The sequence below is a fragment of the Sardina pilchardus genome, chromosome 5 (genome assembly GCF_963854185.1).
Source record: "Sardina pilchardus chromosome 5, fSarPil1.1, whole genome shotgun sequence".
Lineage (NCBI taxonomy): Eukaryota > Metazoa > Chordata > Actinopteri > Clupeiformes > Clupeidae > Sardina > Sardina pilchardus.
This window is the reverse complement of record NC_084998.1, coordinates 20,605,953-20,614,074: the sequence shown is the minus strand read 5'-3', so window position 1 is coordinate 20,614,074 and position 8,122 is coordinate 20,605,953.

The following is an 8,122-nucleotide window of genomic DNA, read 5'->3' as shown; positions in this document are numbered from 1 at the left end:
AGGAGAAAAACAGAAGCAAAAGCTATTTGTGGCGAAGCATCTTCTGGAGGTGTACTGTACATAGAATTCCATGTCCCCCGTGTGCACTGTTAGGCAGGCAGTGAGTTTAGCATGAATTCCAAAGAATAATTGGTAGAAATTGTTTACTGTTCTTGCTGAGATGTTAGTGCTGGTTCCCATTACAGACCAACCCCCCCCCCTTCTCCAAGAGACCCCCACCCCCACACCACCTATTCACCCTCACCATCCCTCCCCACCCCTCTCTCGCCTCCCCCTTCCCCCCAAATGAACTTAACGTCACTGCACAATCCATTTTCGTCACAGTTCACCTGAAATCAAGACAGCTGCCTTGAAGTATGTCTTCGCAGGAGAGTACACAGTCGTAATCCTAATTGTTGGTTATATTTATATAGGACAAAAACTGCTTGTGATGCCATGTTTTTTTGTACAGTTTTATGTACATGCAAGTGAAGCTTTTTAAAATCTTATGACAAAAAGCCGATGGCATATAAAAAATGTAAAAGTGTTTTATTGAAATGTGCACATCTTGCCTTGGTTGGATTGATCTTTGCAGAGTCAGTGTGAATGTGGCCGTCTTATGCCTGCACTGTCGTCAATCACTGGCTCCCCACTCCTCCCGAGGGCTTATTGGACTTTATGTTAATTGTGAACAGTGGATTGTCGGATCCTACCTGTTTGTTTGATTCTCCCGCGTGTTCTGTTTTGTTTCTGTTTTTCGCATGTTGAGGAAGAAAAAAAAATAACGAACCCTTGTAATAAGTCCTCCTTAAAAAAGAAGAAAGAATTTGTAATAAAATGAGCTCTGGAAACAAACAAAAAAAGTGTTTGTGGCAAGTGACTGATTTCTCAAGGACTACATAATGAAAGTGCTCAACTTGTCGTTTAGTTGGAATGAATGCAGCATATTACAAGTTCTTTTTTTTTTCAAAAATGGGATTTAAGTGATTCAGACCCACAGGGGGTTTAATCATGTCGAAGGGCAGAGCACCCACGGATTCTAGTGCTAGAAGAAGCTAGTGCCACAAGAAGCTAGTGGGTGCCTCTCATTTGGGCTTTTATACGTCCTCTCTTGCTCCTCAGGCCTCGATCCTCACTGATCTACATAAAGAATGATGGGGTGAAAACAATGGGATAGTCTATCCAGTGTTAGTTATAGATCAGTGGGAACGCCCCTCAAAGGATCGAGCATCGAGGATCGAGGAGGCATGTTGAGAAGCACCTCCTGTCGTACGGCAAAGCCAGGGACTTCTGTTTTGCCACCACGCGTGCTGATGTAGTCCTCCAGAACAGTCTGTTGGTTTTTAAATGGCATCTACATGCTTGCGTCAGTCGCGCACGTCGCGGATGAAGGAAAGCGTAGCTGACAGAAGGTGCAGACCCAGGGCCCAGGCAATCCTCCACAGTGCCATAAACACCCTACGGTAAAGATGATGCCACAGAGATGAAAGACAATAAATCAGTGTGGATTTCATTTGGCACTGATGCTTCCCAGGGAGTAATTCACATAGTATGAGAACGTTGGAGCTCACAGAGATGAAAAGAAATCCGAGACCAGGAGATGAATAACAGCAATAAAATCGGCATTATAAATGGGAAACACATTGTCAGGGATATAACATCATAAATAATAAATAAATAAATAAATATAGGGCCCTCTGTGATAGATGGTTGGCTGAAATGCTTGAAACGTGGCCCAAAAAAAACGGAGGCGTTCGTTCTGCAGCCTGGGCTTTGCCAGGCAGGCGTGTGGCGTTGGGATTTGTGGAGGTCCAAACTGACCCCCTCTGGATGGAGACGGAAACTGCAGCGCTGCTCGATAGCAGGGCTACCGGGGCGATGACGCAAAAGGCATTAATGCTCCTCCGAGAGACGCAGCTCCGTCTCAGGCCACAACGCGCTGGGAAGCTGACAGATTGATGAGCTGGATTTCGGTAAGGGCTCAACAGCCAGAGATGCGGAGGGGTGCATAATGGAGATAGGGGTTTACAGAAACAGGCACGGTCCCATTAGTGTGTGGCTGAGGCACAGTGGTGGTTAGAGTGGTGCTGTGAGCAGCCACTGCGGTATAGCCATTTAGGCACATCCACATAACAGTCAAACAGGCAATGTGTTAATGACGATACCCGCACTACTGACAAAAATAATAACGATTATTACAGTGTTCCAACATTGCTACTTTCTTACTACTATCTCTATTATTATTAATAATAATACTATTACCATCATTATCAAAAATTATAACAAGAATGAAGATAATAATAAGAATAAGAATAATAAAGGAAGAAATTGAAAAATCCCACTGAGAGTGAAATAGAGTTAATGGTTTTGATGTCAGTTTGGTGGGGTCATTTGTTACTTTGCATCAGTATGCAGTAACATACTGCATGCACTGTCAGTGTGTGTGTGTGTGTGTGTGTGTGTTTGTTTGTGTGTGTGAGTATGTGTGTGTACGTGTGTGTGTGTGCGTGTGTTTGTGTGTTTGTGTGTGTGTGTGTGTGCATGCGCGCGCGCGTGTGTGTTTGTGTGTGTGTGTGTATGTGTGTGTGTGTGTGTGTGTGTGTGTGTGTGCGTGCGTATGCGTATGTGCACGCGCGCACCCATAACCCCCCACCCCCCCACTTTCTTTTTCTCCCTCCTTCAAGATGAAACTACCCCTTCGGCTACTGCCGCTGTTGATCTGCTGTTGCCATGGAAACCTGGCCTCACTTTCCCTTCACCCACGCTCTTTCTCGGCGCTCGCTTCGTTAAGCGCTGTGCTGTTGGCAATTAGAAATAAAACCAGCGGCAGGGACGGCTGCCTTTCAGTGCTCCCTCCAATTAAACACTGTCAGCTAGCCATGCTCCCCCCTCCAAACCTCCTCTCCGCAGCCCATGTAATAAAACAATCTGCCCATAAGCCACGTCTCACAACTCTCACCACTCTCTCCGATAGCAGCTTCAAAGTGCTCAGAAAGGATGAGGCCGAAGACACTCATATATATATATATATATATATAAAATAAAAGGCAGAAAAAAAAGAAGGCGCAAATCGATGGCAAGATTGAATCGTGTCCGAAGGACTTTTCTCCCGCGGTGGGGGTCGGAAAGATGCAACCTCGCAAACGCCGTGGTGTGGGGTGTACCGTTGGGGTGGTGGGGGTACCGTGTGTTTACTTTCAATGTATGTAAGTGTAAGCAATATATCACGGCTTAAAAAGATTTTCCCAGTGATATTGATTGAATACGTTTTGGAGAAGTGTGGTGGTTCACAGATCCCGAGCACTTAAGTCGCATAGAAAAATCACTGGAATATAGCCTGCTCCCTCTCATCCATTTGTATTACTCTCCACCATATTGACTCTCATACACTAAAGATGTAATTGCTGCATTAAAATCAATGGAGCAATTTAAACAGCATCATCATTAAAGGAGTTTGTGTGTAAAGTCGATATGAACACTTGAGAGGATTCTGCACCCCATGTTCTACACAGACAAACCTCATTAGTTAAAATGCACATGCTTCCACACACACACATACGCACACGCACACGAACACGCACACGCACACACACACACACACACACACACACACACACACACGCCCACATCCCTTGCAGACATAAAACATGTGCAATCATGCACACTTCAAAAGTAAAATGCATGCTATATTGCACATCCACACTCACCCACAATCTTGCAGCCCACACACACACACACACACCACACACACACACGTTCATGTTCACAGAACTGCACACACACACACACACACACACACACACACACACACACACGCACACACACACACACACACACACACACACACACACCTACACACACACGCACACACACACAGACACACACGCTCATCTTTAAAGAGATTTAACACACATACACACACACACACACACACACACACACACACACACTCTGGTGCTCTGCGCTTAAGTGTGCGGGAATGATATCTCTTCTTGCTCGCTTGTATCTATGAAACGTCTCACTAACTCATTTACCACCCTATTACCTCCCACCTGAACTCAATTTCCAAATCATCACTGATTCCAGAAATACCTGTAAGCCATCCATCAGCGGTGGCAGACTCTTCCAGAAGGTGCTGCCAGACCCTACGAAAAAGAGAGCAGTTTCACATGAGGCGCCCACTGCATTGGCTTCAAATATCTGTTTTTACTAGACGTGCGCACAAGCTTATTGACCAACGCTCGTCACTGAAAATGAATGATCTATCATGCAGTCAGCCATTTTGAAGGCACACAGCTTCTAACAGCTTGGCTTTTTTCCTTCTAACTTAGCCATGGATTTTCACTCATTTCAGACTGGAGTGGGTGCGCAAGGGTGAAATATTGTGTGTATGTAGAGTATACATGATAGTTTTGAAGTGGGTGGGACTGCAAGTGTTTTTATTGCCCCTCAAGGATCGTAATGTATTTTGTATGAGTGTATGTGTGTGTCTGTCACCTTAACTCATATTGACTACCGTCTTCACTGACAATGAAAAATCTATCACTTAGCCATTTTGGTCGGTTACTTTCCTCTCTCACACAGCTTCTCAGACTGTAACTTGAGTCGTCTTTTTTCGCATGTCATATCCTCCTTCCCAACATACATTTATTTATTCACTGATCCTCACTCATTCTAGACTCTGCGATAAATGTTTGATGAGATCGTCCAATAACTCATAATTCAGTGTGAATGAGATGACTCGAGAGAAAGTCCATACATAATATTGCTTGGTGTGTGGCTACGAGAGGAGAAGAGAAGAGAAAAAAAGAGGAGAGGAAGGGAGGGGAGGCTTTAAGTGGTATTTTCCAATGCTGTTTGTTTGTTCAGCGCTAGCTACAACGTTAAAAAAGTGTAGCACGTGGGGGCCATTAATGCACAGAGGTAGCACAGATTAAATAAACCACAGACAGAGATCCAACACTACTGGATCACCGTGGCAACAGAGGGAAGCTCAGTCAGTGCTTTACACGGCCCACCCGCCATGCCGGGATGCGCGGCAAGAGGCTCCCCCCCCCCCCCCCCAACACACACACACACACACACCACCCTTTTCACAATCCAGGAAAACATGACACTTTTTTAACGTTAATCTAATTAGCTTCTGCCTCACTGTCCAAATGGAATTAGCACAGTTTGTCGTCTTTCCCCCTGCAAAGCTCGCGCACGGCGAGGCTGTCTCAGACATGCAAATGCGTTTGACTTATTTGTACACACACACACTTCTGACAGTTGCGGAGGAGGAGGCGACATTTTTTTTGTTTGTTATTTTTCTCTCACAGGGTCACGGTGCAGGCCAATGGAAGCCTCTACCTGCACCTCGTGCTGCTAGCACATACAGTAGCAACCACACCAGAGCCCATATCCATTATCCAGAGAGTTCCTGAATAAACATGGAGGTTAAGTATCTAAATGAGAAATGATGTGCTACACAGACATTTACAGTAATAAACCATCTGTTAGGCTTCACATTCTCGCTTACAGTAATTGGCTAATTGGCAGAAGAGGCCTGTGGGTTGTTTGTGTTTTAATTTGCGCCAGCGCGCGCTCATTTTTTTGTGTCTTACTGTAATACGCCACTCCCTCTTCCTTATTTCCATGTGTGAGCGAAAACAACAAAAGGTTATTAGAGACAACATAATCTACTACTTCACAGTCGGCTGGCAATCGAGAAGGACATTGCCCTTTGTTTTAACAACATGGCGCGGCGTGGCACCCATTTGGGAGAAACCTAATCCCTCCCCCGGGTGGCCCTTACCTCCCCGCTCATTGGATCCCGTTCATTTCCACTGAAAGCATGAATTAGCCTCCGCAGCTTTCCAAGAGAGATCGCTCGTGATGACCGCTGTTGGGTGGGGTGGGGGGGGGCAACACAACATCACGTCTCGAGAGATGGAGAGGCCAAAAATAGACTTGAAAATGCACGATAATGCGACAGCTTTCTGGAGGGACGTCATGTAATGCTTCATCAGCTGTGGCATGAAGGCTTGTTTACAGTGCAGTTCATCACTCTCCAGCAGCACATAATGTGCCCTCTGTCCAGGATGCCCATGCGTCCACTTTAGAGCCCGGCCCCATGCCTTGCCCTCCGCGGCACTCGCCGGCTGATAATGTATAAGCCACCGAGATTAGAGTTTATGGCTGGATTGACCTTCTAATCTGCATCCTACTGATGAGAGAGTGTGTGTGAGTGTTTATGTCTTTGTGTGTGTGTGTGTGTGTGTGTGGGGGGGGGGGGGTGTGTATGTTTGTGTGTGTATGTGTGTGTGTGTGCGTGTATGTGTGTGTGTGTGTGTGTGTGTGTGTGTGTGTGTGTGTGTCTGTGTGTGTGTCTGTGTGTGCGCGCAATAGTCTCTGTGGGGTTGAGGAGGGGACTCCTTTATTGTAATGTAAATCATCATTATAGAAGACAGTTTAAGAATGGCATGGGCGCATGGAGGCAAGATTCTTTTTATCCTGAGAGCTTTCCTTGAGTCCACCACATAAATACTGATAATAGCCCACTGTAATCTGTGCGATAAAAATCAGTGGCAGAAATATCAGGATATTACGAGATGGGCAGGTGTGGCCTTTAATAATCCATCAAAATCAATATGAGGTACGGTCAAGCCTGAACAACTTGGACTATACTGGTGGTCATTTTTGATAGCATGAAAGTTTGTGCGCCACGACTGTAAATTCTTGCTGGACTCTTGCACATCTTTAATTACTTGCCCGTGTTTATTTGAGTGAACAGCCTCTGACAAAGTTACCATACAGCTGTGGACTGCGGAGCTTCCGCCTCGAGGCCGGATCTGCGCCAGATCTGCCCCGGTATCTCCTGTTCTCAGAGTTCTAGAAGCAGCGAAGCAAACAACATGGGTAGATGTCTTATCTGCTGGAAAACACACACACACACACACACACACACACACACACATAGGGCTTGTTTTGATTCCTCCTCTCCCTTCCGTCAGCCTTGTGAAATTGTCAGTGAGGACCATGTGTTGTGAATGTCGCTGTTTTTTTTTTTTTTTTCTATTTTTAATTGCTTTGTGTGTCTCAGTATTCAGTGAAACGAGCTCTAGATTATGACATTCTGTGTCAGTTTGTGCTTCAGCACAGTCTTTACCCTTGTGTAAATTGCGACGTGGAGGTGATCCATATTGACTTCCCAGACAATTAAAGTGACTGCCTTTGGCTGCCACTGCTGTGTCTACGTTGTGTTTTATTATGGCACGTCTCTTCGACTTCTTTCATCCGTCTTTTTTCACCTTACCGAGCTGCCTTACTGGAGAGTCTCTTCAGAGCTGCCATTCTCATGCACAGACTGTTTCATACAGGTTTACGCATCCCATACACGCACTAGTGCCTAATGCTCCGCTTCATTCACTGAAGCTTTGCATTTGGTTTGGTAATCTCATCCGTATACTGTAAAAGATACAGTTTATGGGCACATAATCCCCACGGCCGGAAGAGTCGTATCTTTAAGGAGTGGGGTTGGTGGTGGTAGGGGGGAGGGGGAGGGGGGTGTGGTGTATGGGGGATAAATGACTGCAGTACACGACATTACATAAAAAAACAGAGATGCTGAGGTCAGTGACTGAGGAAGTCCACCCCGAGCCTCTGGGGCTGTGACCTCACTGCGCGCAGGGCGGACGCTTGTGTTACACGCCCGCTCCTGTGGTCAGTTGTTTATATCCCGTTTCGTAGTCGATCATTTATTTCCACTCCGGTAGCTTGTCATCGGTTTCTGCCTCTGTGGTCAGTTGGTTATTTCTGGTCTTGTGGTCGCCTACTTTATTTCTGCGCTCTCCAACACTGGCCCAGGCTCTTGGCCATGCATGCATGGTGCATTTTCTTGTTAAGAGTAGAAAAGAATAGCAAATTATTTTCATGCCTCATTTTTTTTGCCAACACTTTAGACTATACATTTATACTCTTTACTGACATACCCCTGACTCAAATTCTAATCAGTGTGCATAGAAATGTATTCATTTGCAATTAAATTGCATCTGCCTACACAATACGTTCAACCATTTTAATCAGTTGGACTCTACAAAGGGTTGTGTAAAATAAAGTGTGACTTTTTAAAATGTAAGGTTTTTTTTTTATATTATTAATC